Here is a 22,330-nt window from a genome sequence, read left to right as displayed (position 1 = left end):
GTGAAAAGACAGGAAAGTAACCACATGACTTCAGCATGCCAAATCATGCTGAGGTGTGGAACAGCCAATCCTTGCAGAGCTGCTGAAGAAAGGAGTGGGGGAGGGAATTAAAATATACTGCATGTTTCTTAGGCTAGTGCAGGAGATGTAAATCACCTGTCACTCACAGCAAGGGGGAGGATTTGACAAAGTTTTTCTCTGTTTGTCAAGAATTGTCTCACTGAACAATAAAAGAGGATTGCTCAGAGATGGATTAACTCTGTGTGGCAAGACTGGGCTCAAATGATAGGAAATCTTATACTCTACATTATGACATAAAAAAAAAAAAAATCGGGTTTACTGTACATCCACTTTAAGTTACAGGTCTCTAGGCCTGAATGAGTCCATCTCATATGCTCCTTTTTTAAAAAAGGCTTTACATCAGAAAAAACTCAATAAGATTCCTGTTCTGCAACATGCTTTGAAATAATGAAAGAATTTTGTTTTGGAACTAGACATGTAAATAGGTGGGAATATTGAATTAACACACAGCTCTCTTAAAACAAAAAGACAAGATAAATTTGTCATTCTAACAAATGTGACCAAACAAATTAAATAATAAGTACAGTATTTGATAATGTATGTCTGACATTACTGTTTTACATATGTAATTTTGTCTATTGCAGATCGTATTGGGCTCGGGTTCTCCCTGACAGCCTCCTTGGGTGGGTGTCGGCCCCTTTAAGGCTTCCTGAAAAGGTTGGGGGAATGTGACATTCTTGCATTCCCCCACATATGCTCTAACTGGCAGGTGAATTTATTTGGCCGCTAGGGTGAGCACTATCTTGCCGGCAGCGTCCCTTGTTCATTTATGGACGATCCCTGGCGAGGCATGCATGCGCGGGTCAACCCAAAGTGCGTGAGTCGCCGGGCACGTCACGCACATTGCGGTGGAAATGACAACAGCAGTCAAGGCTTACACCTTCCAGAACGCATAGGGAGCTGCGCGGTGGCCGTTTTCACAGCAGCTAGGATGCCATCTCAGGGCGGGAAGAGGGTGGCGCCTGCACTGGATCACTTGATACCCCCCAATCACAGAGGCACTATATAAATGACAGAGTGCATAAAGATCAATGTATGATCCCATGCATATCTGGACTGATGATCATCACACACATATGGCTTTATGTAAGTAATAAACTCTAACTATGCTAGATTGATCTACCTTAGCTGCCACAATGTTGGCCCATGTAATACTCATTATAATGCATAAAGGCTCCATGCACACTGGAGCTCATAAACGGCCGTTTTTTGAAGTTTGGGCGTTTTTTTTAACAGCCCATAAACTCCGCTCTATGTTATCCTATGTGTCCATGCACACATGGACGTTTTTTAGCTTTTATCAGCAGTGGAGTTTATGGGCTGTTCTCTGAACGCCATAAAATCACGTTCAAAGTGCCATTTTTCTGACCACAAAAAACGCCAAACGCCGGTAAATGCTCATAAACGAGCGTTAATTAGCGTTCGGCTTTCTATTTTTTCAATGCATTGTGGGATTTTTGGAGTGTACTCTGTGTATTTTTATTAAAAACGCGCATAAACATTAACGCTCATAAACGCGCATAAACGCTAGTACAAAACGCTGTTAAAATCTGTTTTTCAACCAGTGTTTTCTGCCAGCAATCTGGCATCCACAAAAAGCTTTTTTGAGCTCCAGTGTGCATTGAGCCTTAAACTTTATCTTTTATAATTGCATGACTCTCTTTTATGTTTATAGAGCCCTTGCCTCCCTTACATATTTGCAGCCAGGTTTTATCCAAACCAAATTAATGGCCCACATTGGTTAGACCCCTTTCACACCTATGCGTTTTTCAGGCGCTATTGGGCTAAAAATAGCGCCTGTAAAGTGCCTGAAAAACGGCTCCCCTGCAGTCTCAGTGTGAAAGCCGGAGGGCTTTCACACTGAGGCGATGCACTGGCAGGACTTTAAAAAAAACTCCTGCAAGCAGCATCTTTAGATCGGTGTATACACCGCTCCTGGCCATTGAAATGAATGGGCAGCGCCACCGAACCGCCGGCAAAGCGCCGCTTTGGGGCGCTTTGAGGGTTGTTTTAACTCTTTTTCGGCCGCTAGCGGGGGTTAAAGGCGCCCCGCTAGCGGCGGAAAACCCCCACAAAAACAACGGTAAAGCGCAGCTAAAAATAGCAACGCTTTACCGCCGATGCCCCAGTGTGAAAGGGGCCTTATATTGGCACAAAAGGTAAATGATGTCTTTTTTATTTGCACATTTGTTTTGGTTTATTCGCACTTTTGTTTGTTTTTCGTTTTTCATTCATTACACACATCTAACTGACATTTATTTACTGCCCATAGTTTTTTATCTAGTTAGTACACAATGGATTGATATTGCCTAATTTATTTCATTAGTCTATTCAATCAACTTTTCACTCATTTTTCAACATTTCACATTATTAATTAGACCACTCTGCTGAGTGGTCCCTCAGGCACATTTCTCAGGAAGCACCATTGTTGTCAATGTCATCACATAAGGATTTTGTTTCTTTTCAGACACACTTAATCACATACATCATTCACATTATCACATCACTTAAATAATTTCACTCACTTTTTCATTGGGCAAACATGTCACTTTAATGAATTCATACACCAATGATATAGGTCTGCAATAAGTTCATAACACTGATAATTTAAGAGGCTTTTTTGTTAAAATGCTATCAATCAAAGAATTTGATCTTCCTCTGCTTGACATACTGTCATGATTTGGGATATTGCTGCAGGTGCTGTACCTCTCCTTCCTCTGAGGGTGTCAAAAATAGAATTTTTATAACAGCTTACAACAGCTTTATAACAGCTTACCTGAAAAATCCTTTTCTTCGAGTACATCACGGGACACGGAGCCACAGTATTTACTGAATGGGCTATATAGGCACCTCTAGGTGATGGACACTGGCACACCCTAGACAGGAAGTTTAGCTCCCTATATAACCCCTCCCCTTACTGGGAGTACCTCAGTTTTGTAGCAAAGCAATATACGTGTATTAGAAGAGGGGAGGGACCTCTGTGTCCCGTGATGTACTCGAAGAAAAGGATTTTACAGGTAAGCTGTTATAAAAATCCTATTTTCTTTTTCGTACATCACGGGACACAGAGCCACAGTATTTACTGAATGGTAGGGGCTACTCCCAGACAAACCAACCCCTGACCTAAGCTGATATGTCGGGCTTTGCAGCAGACATAAAATCCACGTTCTCCGCTGCAATTACTGACCTAAAATCCAACCTATTAGTATTAACTGAAAAGTTAGCAGCTGTAGAAACCACTGGGAAGCACAGAGACAAGCGGCTGAATAGGCTGGAAAACGTGGCAGCTTCTCACTCCTCTCACCTAATAGAGATGAAAAGACACCTTGAGGACCTAGACAACAGGGGCAGAAGGTGCAATAATAGGGTGAGAGGTATCTCTGAGTCAGTGGACACAGCACAAATAGTCCCAGCCCTGCAGAGAGACTTTAATAGCCTCCTAGAAAGACAAGAAGACACTGCCATTGACTTTGTGCGGGCTCATAGAGCTCTCAGACCCAAAGGCCCTGACACAGCTCTGCCTTGGAACATAATCTGCTGCCTGCAGAGCTTCCCCCTAAAAGAAACCATCATGAATAAGGCCAGGAGAAATGACAGCATAGTGTTCAACGGAGAGACCATCAAGCTGTTTCATGACTTATCACAAATAACACTACGGAACCGTAGAGCTCTGTGGCCCCTACTTGATAAGCTGAGGGCGAATGATCTGAGATACACGTGGCGTTTTTCCCTTTGCCTTTACTGTAACACAGGCAGGCAAACAGCATGTACTACGCACTCCCACTGATCTGCCTGACTTCGAGTCTTTACATATGGAGCCTGTGGCACTCCCAGAGTGGTACCAGGAATTTATCCTCCCAAGAGCCGAGGGAGGCCCACACAGATCCCCACTCTCATCACCCGACAAGAGACTCCCTAAAAAAGATGAAACATAACCAGGGACCTGGCTCTCATGGCGGCACTCCCAACCCCAGACAGGCTGCCTCTAAAGCCCCAGAAGAGGACCAAGGCGACCCTCACGCTTAGTAAACCATTTTTCCTGCCTTCCTCTGGCACGTAGCATGGGGACACAACGCAGGAATTGCAACCACGCAGAAATGACATTCATGCATTACCCATGTTTACAGTTCTTCCAACCTGAAAAAGATCTTTACCCCCCCCCCAGTTTTTGTAAGATGGCTGACATAGGAACTATCCTCAATTATCTATCCAGCTACGAACAGCTGACCAGAGTTGAAACAGCCCACATTACAGAAGATGGATAAAGACGTCAAGGAACTGCTTACACAAACCAAATTAAGCAATGTGGACTTTGGCAGTCTAGCAGACACTCCTGAAACAGAACAATGCTAGTTGGTGGGGACTGGGGGTCGTCGCCCTAAAAAGACACTCTTTATGTATACAAAGGGCCTCCATCTACCCAGAGGTCACTCTGGTAACTACTAATGCTACAGTTACAGTTCAAAGTTTTACTGCAAGGTTTTCTTTCCTTTTTTTTGTGTGTTTACACCCCAATGGCTGCACATATCGCGCGCGACAGTTGGGAACTTTCAGATATACATAGACCGGGTTTCGTTCTTCACTTTCTGGCTGTGCTATTTATTATGTGAATTTTGGTTGTTACATTTATTTTGTCATATCGGCAGTATATACTGACCAGGAATAATATTTGGGTCATAATCTCCGTTGCTGCATAGCAGCCTCACCGCATTACCTCAAAGTGGATCTGGTGACAAGGGGTATCAATCCTAATAAGTAAGGACGCCCCGTTCAATTTGACAGACAAATTAGTAGACCCAGAAGGAAGATATGTCTTCCTGAAAGGTACATATGCAGGTTCCCCCATCACTCTCGCAAACGTCTACTTCCCCAACTCGGCACATGTAGATTTTTGTCAGTGTATGACGCGTGCAACAGGTTGCTTAATATTAGGCGGGGACTTCAATATACCACTTAATCCCTTGATGGACACATCAACAGGGAAGACCTGCATTACCTACAAGATACTCAAGAAAATCAAACTTCTACTACACTCGTTACATCTAATTGACACGTGGCGGTTTTTACATCCGACAGACAAGGATTATACTTTTCACTCCATTCCACATAACCGTTATTCTCGTATAGATCACTTGTACATCTCCCTGAGGGACCTATCTAGAGTTACAGAGGCTAAGATAGGAATTCAGTCCTTATCAGACCATGCCCCCATATCTCTGACGATAGTGGGGAACACACCCACAGCTACCACGCCCTCCTGGAGACTAAATGAGTCTCTCCTGACGGACATAGAATAATTACCCAAAATTAAGACTAAGCTTAAAGAATTTTTATGTTTAAATGAAACACCAGGAGCAGATCCCCTAATGATATGGGGTGCCCATAAATGTACAATCAGAGGAGATCTGATTCGCATGGGGGCACAGCGCAAAAGACTACAGAAGGCTGAAACCAATAAACTGATAAAACAGATCAACTTACTAGAGACAACACACAAGCAATATCTGAATCCTCAGCCACTGCCCTACTAGAGGCAAGGAAGAACTTACAACAAATTTTAGACACTAAAACAAAACACCTGTTGTTCTTTAGAAAAAAGGTGTATTATGAGGCGGAGGACAAATCAGGCAAGCTTTTAGCTTAGGTCCTTACAAGAACCTATTACCTCTAAACACATCACGGGAATTAGGAACACAGGCGGGTCATTCGATGTTAAAACAGAAGATATCGCAAGACATTTCCACACATACTATACGGAGTTATATAACTTACCACCACAACATAGGCCCCCCAGGAATCTCAGTAGACAGGGCACAGGCCATACAGGACTATCTGAAACACAGTGGACTACCCCATCTAGTCACAGAAGATGTAACCCATTTAGATGAACAAATTACCCCAATGGAAATCCAACATGCTATTAAAGCACTCAAACCCGGGAAAAGCCCAGGACGAGACGGTTACACACTTACTACAAGACTTTCATGGACACACTAACAGATCCCCTGTTAAGAGCCTTTAACTCTTTGACTGACATTAGACCCATTCCTTCGGATGTCCTTTCCGCACACATTACGGTTATACCCAAGCCCGACAAGGACACAGCAAACTGCTCCAGCTACAGGCCCATTTCTTTATTGAATATTGACCTAAAGTTATTAGCCAAAATTCTGGCAAATAGACTTCGACCACTACTAGCTAAAATAATAGGCCCCGAACAAGTACACTTCATGCCGGGAAAAGAAGTGAAGGACAATATTATAAAGGCTCTCCTTCTCACACAGGCATCACACTCCCTGCATATCGAAAGCCTTCTCCTGTCAACCGACGCAGAGAAGGCTTTCGTCAGGGTAGCATGGGATTTTATGTTTGCGACATGTGCACATGTAGGTCTTAAACCACATATGATGGCATGGATCATGACTTTATACCAAAAACCCTCAGCTAGGATAAAGATTAACGGATCCTTGTCAGAAAGAGTAGAAATACTGAATGGCACGAGACAGGGCTGCCCCCTGTCCCCACTGCTGTTCATTCTCTAGCTAGAAATATTTATTCGAACAATTAATAAAGACGACTCAGTAAAAGGTATCACCATACAAGGCAAGACATATAAGAGAGCAGCATATGCGGACGACCTCCTATTTTTTGTGATAAGTCCACACACTACCATGCCCAATCTCATGAAAGCTTTTTCACATTATGGGTATCTCTCTAACCTTAAAATTAACCTCACAAAATCCAAAGCCATGAATGTCAATTTATCCTCCACTAACCTGACCAAAACACAAGCCAACTGCCCATTTAAATGGGAAGGAAAAGCTCTAAAATATTTAGGAATATGGCTGACCCCTAAATCGTCAATGCTATTTGAGGCTAACTTCCCTCCCTTACTCCTAAAGATAGAAAAAGACTTAAAACTTTGGAATGCAGGATATTTTTCATGGTTTGGGAGGGCAGCCATCTTGAAGATGGTAATATTGCCTAGGCTTTTGTATCTCCTGAGGACACTGCCAGTCAAACCGCCCCAGACATTTTTCAGAAGGCTGCACACCCCCTCACTAGGTTTCCTCTGGGCGCATAAAAAAGCCAGGATTAAATTTACATTCCTGACCAGGCCTAAGGAACTAGGAGGAATGGGACTCCCAGACTTCAGGAAATATTACCAGGCAGCTCATCTCACGAGAATGGTGGACTGGCACTGCCATGGGAGGGATAAAGACTGGGTGGACTTGTAAGGCAAATTGAGCCCATATCCCCTCTTCTTTTCCTGGAACCCGGGATTGCTGAAAAATAATAACTTAAAACAACAACCACTAATGAATACCACTCTATCTATCTGCACAGAAGCAGCTATACCCCTCACACTAACCTCCTCACTGAGTCCTTTCACTCCACTATCAGACAATCCAGACTTCCTACCAGGATTAAACAATCGACTACTTCAACGACCTCTCACTAACAAGACCCTACAAGCAGGAGAATGCTTCCAAAATGGGAAATTCGTAGGCTATATGACCCTAAAGACAGATAGCGGGATACACAACTTGCCAATCTGGACCTACTTCCAGATACGCAGCTATGTAAACGGTGCAACCAGACAAGGACATTTCTCCAGACAGCTGACTGACCTAGTGAAAATTTGCGCTGAAGGAGAACAAAAAGCAACCTAGATCACCTATAAGTGGCTCCAAAATTCAATCCCTGGAAAAGATGACAGATTTAGAAAGAGCTGGTCTAAGGCACTTGATCGTACAATCGCTGACAATCAATGGTCGAAAGCCTGCATCCTTGCGCATAAGTGCTCTATAAGTACCAAGACGCAAGAAACGTCTTACAAACTACTAACTGACTGGTATGTTACACCTGCTAAACTGCACTCCTGGTATGCTCAGACCCCCAATGTTTGCTGGAGATGTGGGGGCGACGCAGGCACGCTAATACACATTTGGTGGCATTGCCCCCTCTTGACCTTGTTCTGGCAACAGGTCAGAGATATAATCAAATTAATAACAGAAACCAGACTCGTGCTGGATGCTGCCTGTTGTCTCCTGCACATCTCCTCATTCCCACTAAAATGATACAAGAATTCGCTAACTAAACAGCTGCTAAATGCAGCTAAGACGCTGATCCCTGCCCGCTGGAGAACCACACGAGCACCCATAATCCCACAATGGCTGGCAAAGGTCTCAGAAATCTGTGAAATGGAAGACACTTTGGCTCAAGCCTCGGATAAGTTAGACAGGTTTCATAAAACGTAGACACCCTGGTTCGAATTCCGCTATTCAGATGCATACAAAGACCTACAAGGATACACCATTACCTCTTCTCTTTATCTGAAGCACACTTGAATACATTAGGTGTTACCTGATTACATTGAAATAGCAATGCAACTCACAATGGTTACCCTTTCTTAATCCAATCCTTTTCTTTTCCCCTTTCATCTCTTTATACTCTTTACTTTGACTAACAGAATCACACTGGTATAGAACTATTCAGAGTATATAACATATGTGCCCATACAGGTTCTTATCCCAGTAATGTTAATTGATATCATTCAGAAATCTTTGAAACAACGAATCGAGCACAGACGTCAGAATACTGAGAAATGATTGTTTAGTATCCTACCCTGATCTCTGTAACAAAACTTTTTTGTTAATTACAACATTACTCTTCATTATATTCGTCAAACGATGTACAACTGACAGAAAGGTTCATTTTTCATTTAATGTCTGTAAACATCTCTATACTATTGTTGAAGCTGAATAAACTTTGAATGTTTAAACAAAAAAGAAACATATGCCTTCCAGACTCTATAATAAAAGACTCTGGAAGTTGGCTTCCTTGCATTAATCAAGTTAGATATCACCGAGTCTGAAAGATTCTTCAGAATGTGGGTTTCAATAGCCAAACCATTAAATTTAGCGTTTGTAAGGTAGGATGGAACACTGGTCCCTGTAATAGCAGGTCTGGACGTGGTGGTAGGGTCCATGGGGGCCCCACCGCCATCTTTACTATTTCTGCATACCAAGATCTTCTGGGCCACGCTGGGGCCACCAGATGTATGACTTCTTTTCCTGCTTGATCCTGCAAAGAAGTTGTGGTAGCCGCAGAATAGGAGGGAATGCATAAATCAGTGAGAACTGATCCCACGGGGTCACCAACACATCTGTTCCACATGCGAGTGGATCCCTTGTTCTTGATGCAAAGTTGTCGATCTTGTTGTTGAACCTGGACACAAAACAGATCTACGTCCAGGATCCCCCTTTTTTGGATATAGCCAGGAGGATGTTGGGGTGAAGATCCCTAAGCATTTAAGCGTTGTCAACAGGACAAGTCAAACTTTTATTTACAGAGGATATAGCAGCGTCAATTCCTGGTATACCCCACATCTTTGTAAATTTTTCCTTCATAGGAAGTGTTGAAAACTTTTTTGGAGGGAAAAAATGTTTATCTAGATGATCACACTCAGAATAAATAAGCTTTTCCAGCAATGAATGAACAGGAAAAGCATGCACAGCTTGAGGAGGCTTCAGTGAACCCAAAGAAGAAGTGGGCTTTTCAACCCACTCAGTTACGGGAGCTTAAATGTGGAGCGGACCATTTCAGTAAGAGAATGCACCAGCAATTTCTCATCTTGTGAAGCTTAAGAGGGTCCTTCCCCACTTGATTCCTCAGAAAAGCAGTCATCAGTCTCATCCCGGTCATCTGAGGGGGATTCGTCTCCCCTTTCCCAGTGTTCCTCTTTTGCGGGTCCTGGGTGGTAGATGGAGACCTAATGCGTTTCTTCCACTTTGTGAAGATGCGATTAAGGCCACTAATCTTTCCTCTAATCCTCTAATCCATTTATGGTTAAAAACCTCCTGAGTAATATATACAGGGGATGAAATGCTGGAAGCAGTTGCAGACCCCGACCGCTCACTCTGGCCAGCCTACCTAGGTCTTTCAGGGAGAGATGGCGTTGCAGAGGGGGGGTCCTCAGAGCCTCAGGGAGATCCCTTTGAGCCCCTATTTTTCAGGGTATTTGTACCTCCCCTTCTGCCCATAGTGCAAAGCACAAATGCAGAGGTACTACCTGAAATGCACCCACTGCTGAGCAAAATAGTTCTGCAACTGCCACTGCTATCAAGGCTCAGTCTGATGCTAAGTAAATGTGCTTGGGAATGCCTGTGTCACCCACTCTCACATGCCATCCATCTGCTCTGTGTTCCTCCTTTAGCTGTGTGCACCTGCAAAAAGTGCACCTTTATAGCTAAGCATGGCCCGCGTTTTTGGGCATTGAACCACGCTGACGCCTCGCTGATGCTCTGCCCCCCCCTTCTCCGACCAACCCTTCCGCCCCCTCATCTTTTTTCAAAAAAACCCTGCTTTCTCACGCGAACGGGGGCTCCAATTCGACCGGATCGCATGTGGAGGGGGGCTGGGGCAGAGGAGAGAGGAGGGCAGGTGGATGGAAAGCTGCCGTAATGGCGGCGGCAGCGGGAGTGGTGTGGCATACCGCCGACTGTCCGATGGCCTCTAGCCTGGAAGAGAAGCTGTGGGGGGACATTCCTAAAAAGAAAAAAAAACCCTTCCCACAACTTACCTGGAGCTTGTGCTCGGAGGAAGCATGCAGCTTGTGACACTGAGCAAGACTGACAAGCATGGAACAGGTACGTGCTCTTGACAGCCCCCAGTGGTGACTTAAGGCATAGCAACATTTACTTAAAGGCCACAAGAATTAGAAAAATTCCTTAGGAATCTCCCTTACCTTATCCAGCTGCAGGATTCGGCGGTAAACCAAACAGACCCAATCTTCACCGCTCACGGTGGGCTCCATTAAAAAACCTTCAGGGACTGGGGCCCCCTTTTTATCGGTAGATCCACAGCCCCGGGCCTGTAAAAAGCACCCCACCAGGAATATGGCTGAAAAAAACAAATACTGGATCTGTGGGTTCAACTCCCTAAAAGGAGAAGTGTTACAGATAAAACCTTGTTTCTTCGGACACAAGGCCTGGGTACCATTCAATTCGGCCTGGAAAAGACACTTTGAATTTGGATCCCTTTGCATGGCTTGCCCCAGCAAGGAATATTCCAGCGGAGCTCAGCACAGAACATCTTTACTCGTGACCAACATCTAAGACACTGGCAAAAAAACTGAGGTTATCCCAGTAAGGGGAGGGGTTAAATATGGAGCTAAACTTCCTGTCTAGGGTGTGCCAGTGTCCATCACCTAGAGATGCCTATATAACCCATTCAGTAAATACTGTGGCTCTGTGTCCCGTGATGTACGAAAAAGGAAGCGTGGCTCCTTGCAAGCCCTCTTTGAGCCAGGTGACATCATTGGGGGAGGTGGGGATAATTGTGGAGTCCTTCGGATCATTCAACTGCTTTGAAATCTCTGGTTATAAGATCATTCCATTCCATTCTTCAGTGGTAAATAAAACACCATTATGTATATGTAATTTGGTGCATGATAAAAAAATTTGTAATTGGAAATGTTGAATGTATTGTTTTAGAGCAAACTATCCCCCAGAAGAAGACCGCAACCGCGTTGGAATGTTTGCATTGTCTATTATGAAATATGTACTGTTTAACCAGGGCTCATATTTTAATTGCACATGATATTGGATATTTTTCAAAATAAATAATTTTTTATTCATATTTATCCCCTTCTTTGACATTATTACATTGCTGCTTAAGAACCCCTTGCACACCCCTTGTTTCGGGGTGTGCAGCTTCAACATCTCTCTGTTACGTGTCTTTCCTATAAATAGAAAGTGACAGGATTTCCTCAACAGAAAACTAGACACCAATGAAACCTCACAAAGGTTCTAAACTTTCCCTACAGCAGATACAAATAGTTTTGTTTGGAGTTTCGCAAATGTAAAATGTATCTAAAGCCAAAATGTTTCTTTTTCATCTTGGATAGAGTAAGGGATAGTTAAAACCCCTGTTAAGCTTTTGTTGCCTTTTTTTGTTCCATAGACACAAAAGATGGTGAGAAGAAATATTTCTGGAGTGAGGAAAATGCCTTTTTTAGACAGTTGTCATCAGAACAAGTTTCCCTTCTGTAAGATTTCCCTTCAGTTTTTTTGTTCTGTTATCTAGAACACCCTGTGTTGTAATGCGGGTCCCGATTCGCGGGGCACCGATCGTTAGGGATGGTGCTACATTTGCAAACTCCCTCACTACCAGGGCCTTCTGTCACCCATGCCATGTCACCCACGACTATCCACTGGCTGGCTGCTTTAGCACCCGACATCACTCCAGTTCTTCCTAGGTTTATTAGGGACATAAATTTATTTTTTATCACTCGAGTTACACTTACACGCAATGTCACCATAGCCTCTCCTCTTTCCACTTCAGGTTAGTCCTTTATAATGTCTTGTCACTGACTTCATCTCCATTCTAAACCCTGCACTTTGATATGCCATGCACGCACCCCTTTTTAAGTAACTTCAGACTAGACACATATTGGAACTTCCGAACATTTACTTAAAATCTTCTCAAACCCTTGTGGGTACAGAACAATCTTCCACATATTTTTCCATATATCATTCTAGTTGATTCTAACCTCAGGCTGCCCAGCATCATTCCTTATAGGTTAGCGCAAAGTCCATAGAATAAAGTCCATATATATGTCTCAGTACCCCAATTGGGTACCCATCAAGGGGGGGGGGCCCAAAAGTGAGAACACAGTTACATGTGGCAGCATTCCTCCATGCAATTACCGATCAAAGCATCCAGCTGGATTGCCTCCCCTTGCATTTATAGCCCGCCACAAGAGGGCAGAGCCACTTGGGAGTCGAACATTAACCTCTTCCTGACTTCCGGGCAGCCTGCAGCTGAATACACAATTAACCAATGAAATGCAGTACAAAAATCAACACAAGTTAGAACATGGACAAATAAAAAGGGCATCTGCCTACACCCATCCAGACATCATCAGCTCTCTATGCCAAAACACTCGCAGTCACTAATCACTTAGTCCCTGACCAACAACTCTGCCAGCACCTGCAGCAAGGGCCTGGGAAGAATGTCAACATCTAAAAGAGATACTTGTTCCCAAGCCTGAGGCCACTGCTCTGTACGCAGGACATCACTACATATTGTTGCTAGTGGCAGGCTCTTCCAGGGTAGTCAGGTTTCGGGAGAAAAGATGTAGGCACCAGTAACACTCAGGAGCTGCTGTTACAGCCTAAAATGATTTCTAACTGTGGAGCTTAGCTGGTCATTCCCCAGAAAATTCTACAAAGAGTTTGAACTGTCTTTTTTACCCAATGACCATGTGAATAGTGTCCATTAAGGGAAGGACCACGGTGACAGCCTGAGCCCCACCGTCTGCCAGGGGCTGGAGTTCTTACACTGCAGAGCCATTTTCTCATCCTCGTCTATGTAGAAAACCCACCAGCAATCACATGATAGGATTATTTATACTCCTCTCATTAGAGGTTGGCAATAAGCAAGTTTAAACAGAAGCACTGATGATGCTAGTATAGGTGGGGAGCTAAGCAAAGCATGAGGAGCAGCAGTACGCTTCTGAGAGTGTCAGAGGTGGCTCAAAACTGTAACTGTAATCAGTGAAAAATGGAAGGAGAGGTTGCAAGAACACAGGGAGTTCTGTTAAGTTCTCAGTGCCATACTTTAATGGATATGTGTACTGTAGTGATGGAAACACTTTAAGCAAAGAAAATCCTCAATCAATAAAATGCAAGCTAAAAATCTTAGTAATCCTTTTAAACCCAACCCTGAAGAATTTAGCACTCCGTTTTATTTGAATTATGCCCTGTACACATGATCGGACATTGATCGGAATTCCGACAACAATATCCATGGATTTTTTCTGACGGATGTTGGCTCAAACTTGTCTTGCATACACATGGTCGCACAAAGTTGTCGGAAAATCCGATTGTTCTGAACGCGGTGACGTAAAATACGTACGTCGGGACTATAAACGGGGCAGTAGCCAATAGCTTTTGTCTCTTCATTTATTCTGAGTATACGTGGCACTTTGTGCGTCGGATTTGTGTACACACGATCGGATTTTGTTGTCGGAAAATTTTATAGCCTGCTCTCAAACTTTGTGTGTCAGAAATTCCAATGGAAAAAGTCAGATGGAGCCCACACACGATCCGACAACACAATCCGATTGCACTTTTTCCGTCGGAAAATCTGACCGTGTGTACAGGGCATAACTGTTATTTCTAATGGCAGCATGTGACATACCTATTCTGATTCTGTGATTGGCCTTACTACTAGTGCATGTGTATGTTAAATACTGTGAACATTAGACTAATACGTTTTCTCAAACTTGACATATTGGCAAAAAACAAACATACCAGGTAACTGACTGCAAAACATTTTACACTATACCGTTTAAATGAAAGATAATGAAAGATAATGGGTCTAGTGCTGTACTAAATGGCCCTTCATTGTAAAATATTTCATGAAGTGCAGCCCAGCCCTCAGGATGCATACTCTGTTTGTACTTTAATATAAATGAAAAATATCACAGTTTTTAAACAGCCATGATTAATCAACAAATGGCTTAAAACTGGACATAGATTTTAGATTTTAGAAAATAAAGTGGTTCTAAAGCAATTTTTTTTTACCTTCATACATTGTCTGCATTAACCATTTCAATACCGGACACTTTCATTCCCTTCCTGCACAAGCCAATTTTCAGATTTCAGCGTTGTCACATTTTGAATTACAGTTACTCAGCAATGCAACACTGTACCTTTCTTTTGTTGGTATTTAATCAGCACTGTTGTTTTGTTTTGTTTTTTGCTAAATAAACAAAAAAATACCAAACATTTTGAAAAAAAAACATGTTTTCTTAGTTTCTCTTATAAAATTTTGAAAAATAAATAATCTTTCTTCATAAATGTATGCCAAAATGTATTCAGCTACATTTATTTGGTAAAAAATAATTCAACTCAGTGTATATTATTTAGTCTGTTAAAATTATAGAGACTACAAACTATGGTGTATATATATATTTGAAAATTGATCAAGCATGATGTATTGACTGCCTCATTTCTTGAGACCCCTAAAATGCCAGAACAATACAAAAAAAACCCAAATGACCCCTTTATGGAAAGTAGACAGTACAAGATATTTAGTAAAAGACATGGTGAGTTTCTTGAAGTTGTAATTATTTTGTCACACATTTTTGGAAAATTAAGAAATTTTTTTTTTTTCTCACACAGTTGCAATTTAACTTAAGTTATGTCTCAGACACACAACATAGGCATACTTATAATTACACCCAAAAACACATTCTGCTATGTCTCCTGAGTATTGGGATACCGCATGTGTGAGACTTTTTCAGGGCCTATATGCACAAAGGGACCCAAAATCCAAGGAGAACCTTTGGGCTTTCAAGGAGCATAAAATATGCATCTAATTTTATGACCACCTATCACATTCTTGGAGTCCCTAGAGCACCAGGATAGCAGAAATACTGATTGAAAAAAAAACATGGCCCTAATTTGGAAAGCAAGCACTCCAAGTTATTTTCTAAAAGGCGTAGTGGGTCTTTTGAAAATTACATTTTTCACCACAAGTTTTTGGAAAATGCAGGACAAAAATGAAAAAATATAACACACATCATGGGCATACCTATAATTACACCTAAAAATATATTCTGTTATTGTGATACCAAATGTGTGAAACTTTTTCACAGCCTAGCTATGTAGAGAGGCCCAAAAAACCAAGGAAGCACCATCAGGCGTTCTAGGGGCATAAATTATTAACTAACTTCCTGACTACCCATCATATTTTTGGAGGCCCTGGAGCACAAGGGCAGTGGTAATACCAATAAAATTACCACATTTTGGAGACTAAACAGCCAAGGTATTTTTTTAAGGGGCATGGTGATTATTTTGAAGACTTCAGTGGCAATTTAATAAGATATTTCTTACACGCTGCAAACTTAGAATTACACCCCAAAACAAATTCTGCTACTCCTCCTGAGTATGACAATACCAAATGTGCGAAACTGTTCCACTGTCTGGGTTGTTTATATACAGGACATTGCATCTTGTGTAGCACACAACCAGTCAACCAAATGCATCAAAACCAAAGTACTGTAATGGGTACCTTCTATACGAGTGGTCAGGGAATATGATGTAGTGTGGTGTCACCTATAGCAGGCCCAGTTCCTATAAGCCAAGCAAGCCTGACCTACTGGTACATGGCTGCCTTAAGGAATGCCATGCTCACTGGCCTGGTGTCTGGCAGGAACATAGTCAGTGGCATGTGCAGATTGGTCAGTTCAGGCCACAAGCAGAGACATGGTCAATAAAAAGTCCATGGTTAGTATAGACAGCAGCAGAGGCAACACCGCACCATTGTCCATTGTCGTAATGATCAGGAACAAAATGACTGGTGTTTTATTTTCACCCACTACAGGCTGCCTGCAAACAGCTACAGGAGGTGGCAGAGAATAGACCATTCACACTGAACAAGGACAGAATGCAGCAGTGACTGGTCTGGATTACAGGAAGCTCCTGCACAGAGGCAAAGTTTCTCTCTGGATTACTGCTCAGATCTAACAAGAATACACAAAGCACATGAAGATTCAACTAAGAATACTTATGGCTCTTGAATGTGCTTATCCCAGAGTTCCCTCAGCTCTATCTAGTGGTCACAAGGTGGTATTTTCCTGATTCACTCTATTTTTTTATCCATTTTTACCTCTTCTGGTATTCTTAAAATGAATTTCATTTAGGAAGAAATTATTAGGGAATATTACATTGACCCTGCAAAAGGCAACAAGTACAAACTGACATTTAACATATATTTCAAACATTAAAGGTATTTTTTGTGAATTTTGCTGAGACATGCGCACTGCAATTTTTTTTAAAAGCAGATACTTTAATGTGGACAAAAATGAAAAGGTGCACAAGCTTTCACAGTAAGTGATGATCTGACCTATGAGAATTAGACATCTCATAGAATGGTTAAAGATGCAGATGCTTTGACTATGTACATTAATTGTACAAAAGCTGCCACTATGACCCAGCTGTTCCACAAAACTTGGGTGTATAGCAGTGTGAAGATGGTTAGGATTTCAGCTCAGACGTTTTATCAGTGCAACCCAGCCATCGCAGTCCTGGTCATCCACCAAGTACACACCGGGGTTGATTTACTAACTAATTGGAGAGTGCAAAATTGGGAGCAGCTGTGTATGTTAGCCAATCAGCTTCTAATTTAAATTTAATCAATTAAGCTTTGACAATAAATCCTAGAAGCTGATTGGTTTTTATGTGGAGCTGCACCAGATTTTGCACTCTCCAGCTTTAGTAAAACCTGTGTACAGGTGAAATCCAAGGCTTTTCTTTTACCCTCTGCTCAGCATGAAGTTGCAGTCAACTTTTTTGTGTTAGCCACATACTGGCTGCAGGCTGATGATGAAAAAGAAAAAAGAGATATAACTAGAAAAGCTACAATTTCTGGGGAAATTGTGTGAAGTGTTCTTGCCTCCACCTACAGTAGTCTACAACTGGAGTGGGAGGAGTAACTGGGTGGAGTGGCTTGAGTAGCTGTTGTGTGGTTGGAGTGGCTGGAGTAATTGTGAAAAGTGTTAAAAAGCTTAATATTTTAAAAAGTATAAATAGTAGTAAAAAAGTAAAAAAGTTGAACTCCCATCATTAGCTGAAAAAGCTGATCCTTTTTTTCAAAAATGTTTTTTTTTTTTTCAAAAATTATTTTTTTTTCCAAAAATTATTTTTTTTTTTAAATGATTTTTTTCAAAATGTGTTTATTTATTTATTTATTTATTTTCAAAAAATTATTTTTTTTATTTTTATTTCACAGCTTTGTACAATCTTACTCTCCCATCATCCTCCGACTTAGATTCTCTTAGCCGTCGTATACAGGAATATGTGTCTGAAACTGCTATCCCAATATTAGACGAAGATAGTGTGAATTCTCTGGACTCCCCTTTTTCAATTGAGGAATTATTGGAAGTGATTACCGTATTTATCGGCGTATAACACGCGCCGGCGTATAACACGCACCCCAAGTTTAGGAGGGAATTTTAAGGAAAAAAACTTTTAGGAGGGAAGTTTAAGGAAAAAAAACTTACATTTAAATGCCCATCAATGCAGCCTCATCAGTGTTCATCTGCAGCCTTTCCCCAGTGTCCAGTGCAGCCTTGTCAGTGCAGCTTTGCCCCAGTGCAGCCTTGTCAGTGCAGCTTTGCCCCAGTGCAGCCTTGTCCCCAGTGCAGCTTTGCCCCAGTGCAGCCTTGTCCCCAGTGCAGCTTTGCCCCAGTGCAGCCTTGTCCCCAGTGCAGCTTTGCCCCAGTGCAGCCTTGTCCCCAGTGCAGCCTTGTCCCCAGTGCAGCCTTGTCCCCAATGCAGCCTTGTCCCCAGTGCAGCTTTGCCCCAGTTCAGCTTTGCCCCAGTGCAACCTTGTCCCCAGTGGTCCGTGCAGCCTTGTTGCCGCCGACATACAAACGTTTAGTTTGTATTTTTAAACATGGCGCCGCGGAGTTCGGAGGGACTCGGGGGCGCTCGTTCAGCTGAACGAGCGCCGCCGAGGACATAGTGACTGGGCGGAGCCGAGATACACATATCCGAGGGTTCTCGGCTATTCTCGGCGCCGTTCATAGTCACGCCCAGTCCCTATGATTGACATAACACAGGTCCAATGGCGGGACTGGGCGTGACTGTGAACGGCGCCGAGAAAAGCCGAGAACCCTCGGCTATGTGTATCTCGGCTCCGCCCAGTCACTGTGTCCTCGGTGGCGCTCGTTCAGCTGAACGAGCGCCCCCGAGTCCCTCCGAACTCCGCGGCGCCATCTTTAAAAATACAAGCTATGTGAATGTCGGCGGCGATCGCGGCGATCGCTCCGACACATCACAAAATAGCGGGGATCGGCGTATAACACGCACCCACGATTTTCCCCTTATTTTAAGGGGAAAAAAGTGCGTGTTATACGCCGATAAATACGGTACTAATACACCATCGGTTAAAAGTCCTGGTCCCGATGGTTTTACAGCGAAATTCTATAAGATCTATAGGGACTCTTTTACACCGTTCATGCTTCCGGTGTTTAATAGCATATCTGCTATTAATGGGTTTGCACCCCAGACACTAGAGGCGCACATTACATTACTTCCTAAACCTGATAAGGATTTAAATCCGTGTTCTAGCTATCATCCTATATCTTTAATCGGAATAGATATCAAATTCTATGCTTAATTGATTGCCTCACGTCTTCAATCCCATATTCCAAATTTAGTAAATATAGATCAAGTTGGGTCTGTGCAGGGGAGAGAAGCACGTGATAATACGCTTAAATCGCTTTTACTCATGGATCACACTCAGTCAGCGAAAATACCAGCTTGCCATCTCTCTGTTGATGCAGAGAAGGCATTTGATTGTGTCGGGTGGCTGTTTCTGGAACAAACTCTCATTCAAATAGGACTAGGACCAGTCTTGTTAAGGAAAATTATGGCACTTTATACTAAGCCAAGGGCAAGAGTATGGATCGATCAATCAATAGCTATCTCCTAACTTTCCTATTCAAAATGGTACGCATCAGGGATGTCCGCTGTCTCCCCTCCTGTTCGTTCTAGTAATGGAACATCTGGTAACTGCTCTTAGACAAAATTCTTGTATTACAGGCATACCATTAGACGGGCAGGAGGTGAAGTTGGCAGTATTTGCTGACGATCTGTTACTCTACGTCACCAACCCACATGTCTCTATGCCATCTATTTTGTATGAATTTCAGCGTTTTGGAGCCCTGAGCAATTTTAAAGTTAATTTGTCCAAATCTGAAATTCTCAATGTATCTCTGCCACCACATTAAGTTCAGGCTCTTGGGAATAATTTCCCATTTAAGATCTGTACTTCGACACTTAAATATTTGGGCATAAAAATTCCAAAAGATCTTACTAAGCTATACATAGAAAATTACTACCCTCTTATGCAGCGTATAATACAAGATCTTAAAAAGTACGATCAAGCCCATTATTCATGGTTTGGGAGGATTAATATTCTAAAAATGGACATAGTACCGCGCTTTCTCTATCTTTTCCAAACTATACCTATAGTGGCCCCCCGTTCCTTTTTTACTACTCTACAATCTGCTTTTACAAGGTTTATCTGGTGTGGCAATAGACCAAGACTGCAAAGGAGAATTCTATCTCTCCCTAAAGCCAAGGGGGGTGTAGGGGCACCCGACCTATATTATTACAACGTTGCAGCGGTGTTAACTAGACTAGTAAACTGGTTCTATCATTCTCATCTTAAACAATGGGTACACGTAGAACAGTCAATGGCCCCTTTTGATCTCCGGGCGCTTCCCTGGCTAAATATCTCTTCCCGGGGGCCATTTTCCTCTTTGTCTTTTATTACAGCACATTTATTGTGTACCTGGGATAAAGTGCAAACCCAATTAGGACTTTCTCCTAAAGTGGGATTAATGACACCCCTGTTTAGTAACCCAGGGTTCTCTCCGGCAACGGTAAGGAAACATTTTTTGGTATGGAGTAAGGAGTCTAATCATTAAATATCTCAAATTCTTTGTCAGGGAGATCTTCCATAGATGAGTTTGATAGAGAGCCAGATACCCTGGAGTCTCTCTTGCTACAAGAAACTGTACCAGAACACATTTTATCTGTAGTATATAGGGTTCTTATTCTTATGCCCCGTACACACAGTCGGATTTTCCGACGGAAAATGTGTGATAGGACCTTGTTGTCGGAAATTCCGACCGTGTGTAGGCTCCATCACACATTTTCCATCGGATTTTCCGACACACAAAGTTTGAGAGCAGGCTATAAAATTTTCCGACAACAAAATCCGTTGTCGGAATTTCCGATCGTGTGTACACAAATCCGACGCACAAAGTGCCACGCATGCTCAGAATAAATAAAGAGATGAAAGCTATTGGCTACTGTCCCGTTTAGAGTCCCGACATACATGTTTTACGTCACCGCGTTCAGAACGATTGGATTTTCCGACAACTTTGTGAGACCATGTGTATGCAAGAAAAGTTTGAGCCAACATCCGTCGGAAAAAATCCTAGGATTTTGTTGTCAGAATGTCCGATCAATGTCCGACCGTGTGTACGGGGCATTAGACTCCATTCATGTCTCCCGAAGTTTACAAATAAGTGGAATATGGACTTGGTTGTCCAAATTAAACCAGAGGAATGGGAAAAAGCGTTTACCCTTACACATAGTATGTCGTTAGCAACCAAGGTGCAGGAGACGAACTTTAAGCTTATTTCTCTGTGGTATAGATGCCCGCTGTTGCTTCACCAGATATATCCAAATGTCTCAGACATGTCTCAGTGTTGGCGCTGTCATTCTGCCAAAGGTTCGTTATTGCATATTTGATGGGAATGCCCTTCTGTGCATCATTTTTGGGATATCATACTCCAGCTTCATACTCGTGCAACGGGGGTAACTATTCCCAACATGCCACAAATTACTTTGCTATCAACCTACCTGGCTCGTATAAAAGCATTGAAAAAGGCCTTCTGAGACACTGGTTGACAGCTGGAAGAGTGGTTATACCGCGCCACTGGTGGTTGGCATATGCTCCATCGCTGATTGAGTGGGTTTCAGAGATGGACCATATTGAAAGGATGGAGATTCCCTTGGGTGGGAGGTAGGACGTGAAACTGGTGCAGAGTCGGGCTGAGTGAGGCGATTTTGGTTTGAGTAGCTATTTCTGGTAGTTTTATTTATTTTGAGTATTATTGTTGTTTTTTGTTTTTTTTATTAATATTTTTTGTGCTGTGTGTGTGTTTTGTGTGACATACCTAACACTACTGTGGGAGTTGAAGATAGATGAAATGAAATATATAATTTCCCACTCCCTAATTGGATGAAGGATGATGAGGCAGGGATATTCTTATTAGGGTTTAAGGATGTGGGTGGTCTGGGGCGGAGGTGGCGGACCTTGGAGCCCTGGACATTTTAGGACTGCACTTCCCTTGATGCTCAACTACACTGCAGGGTGTGGGGGCGTTGTGGGGGGTGTGGGGCCGGGGCGTCTGGGGTGCTGGGGTTTGCCATCGCTGGTCTGGAGTATCAACATGGTGTGTTTTTTTTCCTCTTTTTTTCCCCTCTTCCCTTCTTTGCCCCCCTCTATTCCCCTTTTTTAGTAGGGACTCCTGCAGTATGTTGGTATATGTTTATATGCTTTATTTTACACATTATTATAATATGGCATATTCTTTATTATTACCTATAGGATGTGAATAATGGCTTCTTTTTTTGTTATGTAAATTTGAAAA

General features: G+C 42.6%; 1 protein-coding gene across 4 annotated transcripts in view; it reads right to left on the bottom strand.

Moving 5' to 3' along the window:
• TSPAN4 (tetraspanin 4) overlaps positions 1-22,330 on the bottom strand; it is a 2,224,117-nt gene that overhangs the window by 977,382 nt on the left and 1,224,405 nt on the right. The gene's annotated exons all lie outside the window — the stretch shown is intronic.

This window comes from Aquarana catesbeiana, linkage group LG11, assembly GCF_042186555.1.
Source record: "Aquarana catesbeiana isolate 2022-GZ linkage group LG11, ASM4218655v1, whole genome shotgun sequence".
Lineage (NCBI taxonomy): Eukaryota > Metazoa > Chordata > Amphibia > Anura > Ranidae > Aquarana > Aquarana catesbeiana.
Note: the sequence above shows the minus strand (reverse complement) of the source record. Positions and strands in the feature narration are given on the sequence as shown.